Source organism: Perca flavescens, unplaced genomic scaffold (genome assembly GCF_004354835.1).
Source record: "Perca flavescens isolate YP-PL-M2 unplaced genomic scaffold, PFLA_1.0 EPR50_1.1_unplaced_scaf_9, whole genome shotgun sequence".
Taxonomy (NCBI): Eukaryota; Metazoa; Chordata; class Actinopteri; order Perciformes; family Percidae; genus Perca; species Perca flavescens.
The window spans coordinates 235,124-248,718 of NW_021166746.1; the positions used below are offsets into that span (position 1 = coordinate 235,124).

The window sequence follows — 13,595 nt, forward strand, 5'->3', positions numbered from 1 at the left end:
CCTTCTGTACCTTAGATAAAGCGACCGTGGCAGGTACTAAAATTCCTTAAGAATTACATACAATGCCAGACCTTCTCTATCGCAGATAAAACGACATGACCGTTACCAAAGTTCCCAAAAATTAAGCACAATGCCAGACCCTCCTCCTTGGCACCTTGGAACATCCGTACCAGATTTGACAATAACAGAAACACGAGATTGTGAATCAAATGAAAAAACCTTATTGGATATTGCTGGAATTGAGAACTTATCACTGACGTGCGCCGGCCCGTGCCCTTGCCTTTGATTCCCTATCGAACTGCTCAGTCGTCGGACGAAGCGGGGGGTTTCATCGTGATAAATTTATCATTCCTAACCCTGGCCAGTGCCTTCGGACAAGAAAGTTCACTTTAATTCCATAACGCAATACTCCAACCAACCGTCTTACAACAGATTCCTTTTCGTATCACATTTAATAATGAAAAAATAACATACAATTCCTAAATACCCATTCACCCTTCTCCCCACTCTTCCCTCACACTAGTGAGGGAGTAGGGGGAGGTAGAGTATACAGCCCGACCCGGTGGGGAGAGTTCAGTCCGACCCGACTTCTCTCCTTAACTCTACTTCCCTCTCATCCACTATAACTCATACTTTCTATCCCTCTTCTCCCCATCTTCCCTCATTCACGTGAGGGAGAGTAGGGGAGGTAAATATACAGCCCGACCAGGCGGGGAGAGTTCAGTCCGACCCGACTTCTCTCCTTAGCTCTACTTCCCTCTTATCCACTTTACTACAATTCATACTTTCTATCCCTCTTCTCCCCATTTTCCCTCATTCACGTGAGGGAGTAAGGGGAGGTAGAGTATACAGCCCGACCCGGCGGGGGAGAGTTCAGTCCGACCCGACTTCTCTCCTTAACTCTACTTCCCTAACCCATTTTTTTTCCCCATTCCTAACCCCAACCCATACCCTTCCCCACTCCAAATCCCTAACCCCAACCCACCCAGACCCCTACCCTGAACCTAACCAACCCTTCCCCACTCTTACCCTTTTCCCCTATTCCTAACCCCAACCACACCCTCCCCTAAACCTTAACCTATACCCTTCCCCACTCCAAATCCCTAACCCCAACCACACCCTCCCCTAAGCCTTAACCCGTACCCTTCCCCACTCCAAATCCCTAACCCCAACCCACCCAGATCCCTACCATTTTACTCCAATCTCTCTATCTTCTCTAACTCTTAAACCTATCCCTAATTAGATTTAATTTGAATTTGAAGCTTAGAAAATAGACCTTTAACCACGGACACTGTATCGATATTAACTCGTCGTAAAAATTATATAATTTAAAGTAGACTAGATTCCAAATGTTTGGGACCTTTAAACATGAAGAAAAACAAAAACTCAACCAGGAAGTGAAATTCCGCCTACTTCCGGTTTGCCCACGGATGTGTGACCCACACTAATTTGAACAGAAGACTTAAAGACGCTTATCAAACTAATTCCCAAGTCTTTAGGACCTTCAGAAGCGAAGTTATAGCACAAAAAGCCTTAGCCACGCCCATTTTCGCATAATTAACTATTTTCGCCTTTAAAACTAATTCTCACCCGCTTCCCGTGGTCCTACATTAACAAAACTTAGATAATTTTACTCGGGGATTCCTGCCCTTCCTTCCTAGTGTTTTTTAATCGCTGAAATACCTTGTTTAAAATTTTCTAACCCTAACCATAATGCAACCGACTGTTACGACGAAGACTACAGGGGCGCAAATTACCAATCCGATTGGATTTTGATTGCGCCTCCTGTAGTTGTGCGATGTATGGAACACAGGAAGGAATTGAAAAAGACTGACCTGGACTCCAGGACCCTCGGTCCTGTTTGACCTGGGTGGTTCTAGCTTGCGCTGTTAACAGACACCCTTGTCATTCAGGTGGTAAGTTTAATTTTAAACTATTATACATACCCTTAACTGCCTTTTACTTTACAGGTCTCTATCTTGTCTCATATTATTATAACTCAACAACTTTGTTAAATTACAACAACAATGCTGCAGCAAAAATAACTTTTAGGCTTAACCTGGATCATGGACCTTAAAAATCTTAATGTATTGATTGAAAGACTATAATATTATTGATACTATTATATTCATCTTAACTCTTGAACTGTTTAAACTTACTTAATTGGACAAGGGACACACGCCGGGACTTGATCAACCCCGGTGGGCCGTCCTTGGCGGAGAGTGTCTAGTGATAATGGCCGAAACACTCAATGATGCTGAGGTACACTACTGATGATGTGTCCTGAAATTTAGCTTCTAAAATAGACTTACTTTTATTCAATTAATACAACAATTTAACCTCTAAACAATATAATAACCCTTCTCACTTAAAACAACTATTCAACCTTTTAACAACCAACTCTCCTCCCGCTCTTTCTATTCTTCTTTACTGCAGGTAGAACAACCATGGCAGATACCAAAATTCCTTAGAATTACACACAATGCCAGACTTCCCTTATCGCAGATATAGCGACCAGAGCAGATAAAGAAGAAAGAAAAGAAAGAAAGAGGGACGACCATGGCAGGTACCAACGTTCTTTAAAATTATGCAACCATGGCAGGTAGCAAAATTCCTTCAAATTACACACAATGCCAGACCTCCTTTATCGCAGATATAGCGACCAAAAAAGAAATAAAGAGAGAAGACAATGACAGATACCAACACTCCTTAAGACTACGCACAATGCCAGACCTTCGGCAACTTAGATTAGCGACCGTGGCAGGTACCAAAATTCCTTTGAATCACACATAATGCCAGACCTCCTTTATCGCAGATATAGCGACCAGTGCAGATAAAGAAAGGAAAGAAAAAAAAAAAGACCCTGACAGGTACCAACACTCCTTACGCACAATGCCAGACCTTGGCACCTTAGATAAAGCGACCGTGGCAGGTAACAAAATTCCTTCGAATCACACATAATGCCAGACCTCCTTTATCGCAGATATAGCAACCAGTGCAGTGATAAAGAAAAGGGGAAAGAAAAGAAAAAAAAAGAAGACCATGACAGGTACCAACATTTCTTAAGATTACGCACAATACCAGACCTTCTGTACCTTAGATAAAGCGACCGTGGCAGGTACTAAAATTCCTTAAGAATTACATACAATGCCAGACCTTCTCTATCGCAGATAAAACGACATGACCGTTACCAAAGTTCCCAAAAATTAAGCACAATGCCAGACCCCTCCTCCTTGGCACCTTGGAACATCCGTACCAGATTTGACAATAACAGAAACACGAGATTGTGAATCAAATGAAAAAACCTTATTGGATATTGCTGGAATTGAGAACTTATCACTGACGTGCGCCGGCCCGTGCCCTTGCCTTTGATTCCCTATCGAACTGCTCAGTCGTCGGACGAAGCGGGGGGTTTCATCGTGATAAATTTATCATTCCTAACCCTGGCCAGTGCCTTCGGACAAGAAAGTTCACTTTAATTCCATAACGCAATACTCCAACCAACCGTCTTACAACAGATTCCTTTCGTATCACATTTAATAATGAAAAAATAACATACAATTCCTAAATACCCATTCACCCTTCTCCCCACTCTTCCCTCACACTAGTGAGGGAGTAGGGGAGGTAGAAATATACAGCCCGACCCGGCGGGGGAGAGTTCAGTCCGACCCGACTTCTCTCCTTAACTCTACTTCCCTCTCATCCACTATAACTCATACTTTCTATCCCTCTTCTCCCCATCTTCCCTCATTCACGTGAGGGAGTAGGGGAGGTAAATATACAGCCCGACCAGGCGGGGAGAGTTCAGTCCGACCCGACTCTCTCCTTAGCTCTACTTCCCTCTTATCCACTTTACTACAATTCATACTTTCTATCCCTCTTCTCCCCATTTTCCCTCATTCACGTGAGGGAGTAAGGGGAGGTAGAGTATACAGCCCGACCCGGCGGGGGAGAGTTCAGTCCGACCCGACTTCTCTCCTTAACTCTACTTCCCTAACCCATTTTTTTTCCCCATTCCTAACCCCAACCCATACCCTTCCCCACTCCAAATCCCTAACCCCAACCCACCCAGACCCCTACCCTGAACCTAACCAACCCTTCCCCACTCTTACCCTTTTCCCCATTCCTAACCCCAACCACACCCTCCCCTAAACCTTAACCCATACCCTTCCCCACTCCAAATCCCTAACCCCAACCACACCCTCCCCTAAGCCTTAACCCATACCCTTCCCCACTCCAAATCCCTAACCCCAACCCACCCAGATCCCTACCATTTTACTCCAATCTCTCTATCTTCTCTAACTCTTAAACCTATCCCCTATTAGATTTAATTTGAATTTGAAGCTTAGAAAATAGACCTTTAACCACGGACACTGTATCGATATTAACTCGTCGTAAAAATTATATAATTTAAAGTAGACTAGATTCCAAATGTTTGGGACCTTTAAACATGAAGAAAAAACAAAAACTCAACCAGGAAGTGAAATTCCGCCTACTTCCGGTTTGCCCACGGATGTGTGACCCACACTAATTTGAACAGAAGACTTAAAGACGCTTATCAAACTAATTCCCAAGTCTTTAGGACCTTCAGAAGCGAAGTTATAGCACAAAAAGCCTTAGCCACCACGCCCATTTTCGCATAATTAACTATTTTTTTCCTTTAAAACTAATTCTCACCCGCTTCCCGTGGTCCTACATTAACAAAACTTAGATAATTTTACTCGGGATTCCTGCCCTTCCTTCCTAGTGTTTTTTAATCGCTGAAATACCTTGTTTAAAATTTTCTAACCCTAACCATAATGCAACCCGACTGTTACGAAGCGAAGACTACAGGGGCGCAAATTACCAATCCGATTGGATTTTGATTGCGCCTCCTGTAGTTGTGCGATGTATGGAACACAGGAAGGAATTGAAAAAGACTGACCTGGACTCCAGGACCCTCGGTCCTGTTTGACCTGGGTGGTTCTAGCTTGCGCTGTTAACAGACACCCTTGTCATTCAGGTGGTAAGTTTAATTTTAAACTATTATACATACCCTTAACTGCCTTTTTACTTTACAGGTCTCTATCTTGTCTCATATTATTATAACTCAACAACTTTGTTAAATTACAACAACAATGCTGCAGCAAAAATAACTTTTAGGCTTAACCTGGATCATGGACCTTAAAAATCTTAATGTATTGATTGAAAGACTATAATATTATTGATACTATTATATTCATCTTAACTCTTGAACTGTTTAAACTTACTTAATTGGACAAGGGACACACGCCGGGACTTGATCAACCCCGTGGGCCGTCCTTGGCGGAGAGTGTCTAGTGATAATGGCGAAACACTCAATGATGCTGAGGTACACTACTGATGATGTGTCCTGAAATTTAGCTTCTAAAATAGACTTACTTTTATTCAATTAATACAACAATTTAACCTCTAAACAATATAATAACCCTTCTCACTTAAAACAACTATTCAACCTTTTAACAACCAACTCTCCTCCCGCTCTTTCTATTCTTCTTTACTGCAGGTAGAACAACCATGGCAGATACCAAAATTCCTTAGAATTACACACAATGCCAGACTTCCCTTATCGCAGATATAGCGACCAGAGCAGATAAAGAAGAAAGAAAAAAAAAAGAAAGAGGGACGACCATGGCAGGTACCAACGTTCTTTAAAATTATGCAACCATGGCAGGTAGCAAAATTCCTTCAAATTACACACAATGCCAGACCTCCTTTATCGCAGATATAGCGACCAAAAGAAATAAAGAGAGAAGACAATGACAGATACCAACACTCCTTAAGACTACGCACAATGCCAGACCTTGGCAACTTAGATTAGCGACCGTGGCAGGTACCAAAATTCCTTTGAATCACACATAATGCCAGACCTCCTTTATCGCAGATATAGCGACCAGTGCAGATAAAGAAAGGAAAGAAAAAAAGAAAGAAGACCCTGACAGGTACCAACACTCCTTACGCACAATGCCAGACCTTCGGCACCTTAGATAAAGCGACCGTGGCAGGTAACAAAATTCCTTCGAATCACACATAATGCCAGACCTCCTTTATCGCAGATATAGCAACCAGTGCAGTGATAAAGAAAAGGGGAAAGAAAAGAAAAAAAGAGAGAAGACCATGACAGGTACCAACATTTCTTAAGATTACGCACAATACCAGACCTTCTGTACCTTAGATAAAGCGACCGTGGCAGGTACTAAAATTCCTTAAGAATTACATACAATGCCAGACCTTCTCTATCGCAGATAAAACGACATGACCGTTACCAAAGTTCCCAAAAATTAAGCACAATGCCAGACCCCTCCTCCTTGGCACCTTGGAACATCCGTACCAGATTTGACAATAACAGAAACACGAGATTGTGAATCAAATGAAAAAACCTTATTGGATATTGCTGGAATTGAGAACTTATCACTGACGTGCGCCGGCCCGTGCCCTTGCCTTTGATTCCCTATCGAACTGCTCAGTCGTCGGACGAAGCGGGGGGTTTCATCGTGATAAATTTATCATTCCTAACCCTGGCCAGTGCCTTCGGACAAGAAAGTTCACTTTAATTCCATAACGCAATACTCCAACCAACCGTCTTACAACAGATTCCTTTCGTATCACATTTAATAATGAAAAAATAACATACAATTCCTAAATACCCATTCACCCTTCTCCCCCTCTTCCCTCACACTAGTGAGGGAGTAGGGGAGGTAGAGTACAGCCCGACCCGGGGGGGAGAGTTCAGTCCGACCCGACTTCTCTCCTTAACTCTACTTCCCTCTCATCCACTATAACTCATACTTTCTATCCCTCTTCTCCCCTCTTCCCTCATTCACGTGAGGGAGTAGGGGAGGTAGAGTATACAGCCCGACCAGCGGGGAGAGTTCAGTCCGACCCGACTTCTCTCCTTAGCTCTACTTCCCTCTTATCCACTTTACTACAATTCATACTTTCTATCCCTCTTCTCCCCATTTTCCCTCATTCACGTGAGGGAGTAAGGGGAGGTAGAGTATACAGCCCGACCCGGCGGGGGAGAGTTCAGTCCGACCCGACTTCTCTCCTTAACTCTACTTCCCTAACCCATTTTTTTTCCCCATTCCTAACCCCAACCCATACCCTTCCCCACTCCAAATCCCTAACCCCAACCCACCCAGACCCCTACCCTGAACCTAACCAACCCTTCCCCACTCTTACCCTTTTCCCCATTCCTAACCCCAACCACACCCTCCCCTAAACCTTAACCCATACCCTTCCCCACTCCAAATCCCTAACCCCAACCACACCCTCCCCCCAGCCTTAACCCATACCCTTCCCCCACCAAAATCCCTAACCCCAACCCACCCAGATCCCTACCATTTTACTCCAATCTCTCTATCTTCTCTAACTCTTAAACCTATCCCTAATTAGATTTAATTTGAATTTGAAGCTTAGAAAATAGACCTTTAACCACGGACACTGTATCGATATTAACTCGTCGTAAAAATTATATAATTTAAAGTAGACTAGATTCCAAATGTTTGGGACCTTTAAACATGAAGAAAAAACAAAAAACTCAACCAGGAAGTGAAATTCCGCCTACTTCCGGTTTGCCCACGGATGTGTGACCCACACTAATTTGAACAGAAGACTTAAAGACGCTTATCAAACTAATTCCCAAGTCTTTAGGACCTTCAGAAGCGAAGTTATAGCACAAAAAAAAGCTTAGCCACGCCCATTTTCGCATAATTAACTATTTTCGCCTTTAAAACTAATTCTCACCCGCTTCCCGTGGTCCTACATTAACAAAACTTAGATAATTTTACTCGGGATTCCTGCCCTTCCTTCCTAGTGTTTTTAATCGCTGAAATACCTTGTTTAAAATTTTCTAACCCTAACCATAATGCAACCGACTGTTACGAAGCGAAGACTACAGGGGCACAATTACCAATCCGATTGGATTTTGATTGCGCCTCCTGTAGTTGTGCGTGTGTATGGAACACAGGAAGGAATTGAAAAAGACTGACCTGGACTCCAGGACCCTCGGTCCTGTTTGACCTGGGTGGTTCTAGCTTGCGCTGTTAACAGACACCCTTGTCATTCAGGTGGTAAGTTTAATTTTAAACTATTATACATACCCTTAACTGCCTTTTTACTTTACAGGTCTCTATCTTGTCTCATATTATTATAACTCAACAACTTTGTTAAATTACAACAACAATGCTGCAGCAAAAATAACTTTTAGGCTTAACCTGGATCATGGACCTTAAAAATCTTAATGTATTGATTGAAAGACTATAATATTATTGATACTATTATATTCATCTTAACTCTTGAACTGTTTAAACTTACTTAATTGGACAAGGGACACACGCGGGACTTGATCAACCCCGGTGGGCCGTCCTTGGCGGAGAGTGTCTAGTGATAATGGCGAAACACTCAATGATGCTGAGGTACACTACTGATGATGTGTCCTGAAATTTAGCTTCTAAAATAGACTTACTTTTATTCAATTAATACAACAATTTAACCTCTAAACAATATAATAACCCTTCTCACTTAAAACAACTATTCAACCTTTTAACAACCAACTCTCCTCCCGCTCTTTCTATTCTTCTTTACTGCAGGTAGAACAACCATGGCAGATACCAAAATTCCTTAGAATTACACACAATGCCAGACTTCCCTTATCGCAGATATAGCGACCAGAGCAGATAAAGAAGAAAGAAAAGAAAGAAAGAGGGACGACCATGGCAGGTACCAACGTTCTTTAAAATTATGCAACCATGGCAGGTAGCAAAATTCCTTCAAATTACACACAATGCCAGACCTCCTTTATCGCAGATATAGCGACCAAAAAAAATAAAGAGAGAAGACAATGACAGATACCAACACTCCTTAAGACTACGCACAATGCCAGACCTTCGCAACTTAGATTAAGCGACCGTGGCAGGTACCAAAATTCCTTTGAATCACACATAATGCCAGACCTCCTTTATCGCAGATATAGCGACCAGTGCAGATAAAGAAAGGAAAGAAAAAAAAGAAAGAAGACCCTGACAGGTACCAACACTCCTTACGCACAATGCCAGACCTTCGGCACCTTAGATAAAGCGACCGTGGCAGGTAACAAAATTCCTTCGAATCACACATAATGCCAGACCTCCTTTATCGCAGATATAGCAACCAGTGCAGTGATAAAGAAAAGGGGAAAGAAAAGAAAAAAGAGAAGACCATGACAGGTACCAACATTTCTTAAGATTACGCACAATACCAGACCTTCTGTACCTTAGATAAAGCGACCGTGGCAGGTACTAAAATTCCTTAAGAATTACATACAATGCCAGACCTTCTCTATCGCAGATAAAACGACATGACCGTTACCAAAGTTCCCAAAAATTAAGCACAATGCCAGACCCCTCCTCCTTGGCACCTTGGAACATCCGTACCAGATTTGACAATAACAGAAACACGAGATTGTGAATCAAATGAAAAAACCTTATTGGATATTGCTGGAATTGAGAACTTATCACTGACGTGCGCCGGCCCGTGCCCTTGCCTTTGATTCCCTATCGAACTGCTCAGTCGTCGGACGAAGCGGGGGGTTTCATCGTGATAAATTTATCATTCCTAACCCTGGCCAGTGCCTTCGGACAAGAAAGTTCACTTTAATTCCATAACGCAATACTCCAACCAACCGTCTTACAACAGATTCCTTTCGTATCACATTTAATAATGAAAAAATAACATACAATTCCTAAATACCCATTCACCCTTCTCCCCCCACTCTTCCCTCACACTAGTGAGGGAGTAGGGGGAGGTAGAGTATACAGCCCGACCCGGCGGGGGAGAGTTCAGTCCGACCCGACTTCTCTCCTTAACTCTACTTCCCTCTCATCCACTATAACTCATACTTTCTATCCCTCTTCTCCCCATCTTCCCTCATTCACGTGAGGGAGTAGGGGGAGGTAGAGTATACAGCCCGACCCGGCGGGGGAGAGTTCAGTCCGACCCGACTTCTCTCCTTAGCTCTACTTCCCTCTTATCCACTTTACTACAATTCATACTTTCTATCCCTCTTCTCCCCATTTTCCCTCATTCACGTGAGGGAGTAAGGGGAGGTAGAGTATACAGCCCGACCCGGCGGGGGAGAGTTCAGTCCGACCCGACTTCTCTCCTTAACTCTACTTCCCTAACCCATTTTTTTTTCCCCATTCCTAACCCCAACCCATACCCTTCCCCACTCCAAATCCCTAACCCCAACCCACCCAGACCCCTACCCTGAACCTAACCAACCCTTCCCCACTCTTACCCTTTTCCCCATTCCTAACCCCAACCACACCCTCCCCTAAACCTTAACCCATACCCTTCCCCACTCCAAATCCCTAACCCCAACCACACCCTCCCCCCCTAGCCTTAACCCATACCCTTCCCCACTCCAAATCCCTAACCCCAACCCACCCAGATCCCTACCATTTTACTCCAATCTCTCTATCTTCTCTAACTCTTAAACCTATCCCTAATTAGATTTAATTTGAATTTGAAGCTTAGAAAATAGACCTTTAACCACGGACACTGTATCGATATTAACTCGTCGTAAAAAAATATATAATTTAAAGTAGACTAGATTCCAAATGTTTGGGACCTTTAAACATGAAGAAAAAAAAAAAAAAACTCAACCAGGAAGTGAAATTCCGCCTACTTCCGGTTTGCCCACGGATGTGTGACCCACACTAATTTGAACAGAAGACTTAAAGACGCTTATCAAACTAATTCCCAAGTCTTTAGGACCTTCAGAAGCGAAGTTATAGCACAAAAAGCCTTAGCCACGCCCATTTTCATAATAATTAACTATTTTTTTCGCCTTTTAAAACTAATTCTCACCCGCTTCCCGTGGTCCTACATTAACAAAACTTAGATAATTTTACTCGGGATTCCTGCCCTTCCTTCCTAGTGTTTTTTAATCGCTGAAATACCTTGTTTAAAATTTTCTAACCCTAACCATAATGCAACCGACTGTTACGAAGCGAAGACTACAGGGGGGCGCAAATTACCAATCCGATTGGATTTTGATTGCGCCTCCTGTAGTTGTGCGTGTATGGAACACAGGAAGGAATTGAAAAAGACTGACCTGGACTCCAGGACCCTCGGTCCTGTTTGACCTGGTGGTTCTAGCTTGCGCTGTTAACAGACACCCTTGTCATTCAGGTGGTAAGTTTAATTTTAAACTATTATACATACCCTTAACTGCCTTTTACTTTACAGGTCTCTATCTTGTCTCATATTATTATAACTCAACAACTTTGTTAAATTACAACAACAATGCTGCAGCAAAAATAACTTTTAGGCTTAACCTGGATCATGGACCTTAAAAATCTTAATGTATTGATTGAAAGACTATAATATTATTGATACTATTATATTCATCTTAACTCTTGAACTGTTTAAACTTACTTAATTGGACAAGGGACACACGCCGGGACTTGATCAACCCCGGTGGGCCGTCCTTGGCGGAGAGAGAGTGTCTAGTGATAATGGCGAAACACTCAATGATGCTGAGGTACACTACTGATGATGTGTCCTGAAATTTAGCTTCTAAAATAGACTTACTTTTATTCAATTAATACAACAATTTAACCTCTAAACAATATAATAACCCTTCTCACTTAAAACAACTATTCAACCTTTTAACAACCAACTCTCCTCCCCCGCTCTTTCTATTCTTCTTTACTGCAGGTAGAACAACCATGGCAGATACCAAAATTCCTTAGAATTACACACAATGCCAGACTTCCCTTATCGCAGATATAGCGACCAGAGCAGATAAAGAAGAAAGAAAAGAAAGAAAGAGGGACCGACCATGGCAGGTACCAACGTTCTTTAAAATTATGCAACCATGGCAGGTAGCAAAATTCCTTCAAATTACACACAATGCCAGACCTCCTTTATCGCAGATATAGCGACCAAAAAAAAATAAAGAGAGAAGACAATGACAGATACCAACACTCCTTAAGACTACGCACAATGCCAGACCTTCGGCAACTTAGATTAAGCGACCGTGGCAGGTACCAAAATTCCTTTGAATCACACATAATGCCAGACCTCCTTTATCGCAGATATAGCGACCAGTGCAGATAAAGAAAGGAAAGAAAAAAAGAAAGAAGACCCTGACAGGTACCAACACTCCTTACGCACAATGCCAGACCTTCGGCACCTTAGATAAAGCGACCGTGGCAGGTAACAAAATTCCTTCGAATCACACATAATGCCAGACCTCCTTTATCGCAGATATAGCAACCAGTGCAGTGATAAAGAAAAGGGGAAAGAAAAGAAAAAAAGAGAGAAGACCATGACAGGTACCAACATTTCTTAAGATTACGCACAATACCAGACCTTCTGTACCTTAGATAAAGCGACCGTGGCAGGTACTAAAATTCCTTAAGAATTACATACAATGCCAGACCTTCTCTATCGCAGATAAAACGACATGACCGTTACCAAAGTTCCCAAAAATTAAGCACAATGCCAGACCCCTCCTCCTTGGCACCTTGGAACATCCGTACCAGATTTGACAATAACAGAAACACGAGATTGTGAATCAAATGAAAAAACCTTATTGGATATTGCTGGAATTGAGAACTTATCACTGACGTGCGCCGCCCCCGTGCCCTTGCCTTTGATTCCCTATCGAACTGCTCAGTCGTCGGACGAAGCGGGGGGGTCATCGTGATAAATTTATCATTCCTAACCCTGGCCAGTGCCTTCGGACAAGAAAGTTCACTTTAATTCCATAACGCAATACTCCAACCAACCGTCTTACAACAGATTCCTTTCGTATCACATTTAATAATGAAAAAATAACATACAATTCCTAAATACCCATTCACCCTTCTCCCCACTCTTCCCTCACACTAGTGAGGGAGTAGGGGGGAGGTAGAGTATACAGCCCGACCCGGCGGGGGAGAGTTCAGTCCGACCCGACTTCTCTCCTTAACTCTACTTCCCTCTCATCCACTATAACTCATACTTTCTATCCCTCTTCTCCCCATCTTCCCTCATTCACGTGAGGGAGTAGGGGGAGGTAGAGTATACAGCCCGACCAGTGGGGGAGAGTTCAGTCCGACCCGACTTCTCTCCTTAGCTCTACTTCCCTCTTATCCACTTTACTACAATTCATACTTTCTATCCCTCTTCTCCCCATTTTCCCTCATTCACGTGAGGGAGTAAGGGGAGGTAGAGTATACAGCCCGACCGACCAGGGGGGGAGAGTTCAGTCCGACCCGACTTCTCTCCTTAACTCTACTTCCCTAACCCATTTTTTTTTCCCATTCCTAACCCCAACCCATACCCTTCCCCACTCCAAATCCCTAACCCCAACCCACCCAGACCCCTACCCTGAACCTAACCAACCCTTCCCCACTCTTACCCTTTTCCCCATTCCTAACCCCAACCACACCCTCCCTAAACCTTAACCCATACCCTTCCCCACTCCAAATCCCTAACCCCAACCACACCCTCCCCTAAGCCTTAACCCATACCCTTCCCCACTCCAAATCCCTAACCCCAACCCACCCAGATCCCTACCATTTTACTCCAATCTCTCTATCTTCTCT

At 43.2% G+C, this 13,595-nt stretch overlaps 1 long non-coding RNA gene across 1 annotated transcript; it reads left to right on the forward strand.

Annotated features, from left to right (window-relative positions):
• The first annotated feature begins 444 nt into the window (after window positions 1–444).
• On the forward strand, window positions 445–1,610 carry LOC114552178 (uncharacterized). The gene is made up of 2 exons (XR_003692148.1): window positions 445–540; window positions 840–1,610. It is a non-coding gene; the product is annotated as an uncharacterized LOC114552178 (long non-coding RNA).
• The last annotated feature ends 11,985 nt before the right edge of the window (window positions 1,611–13,595 follow it).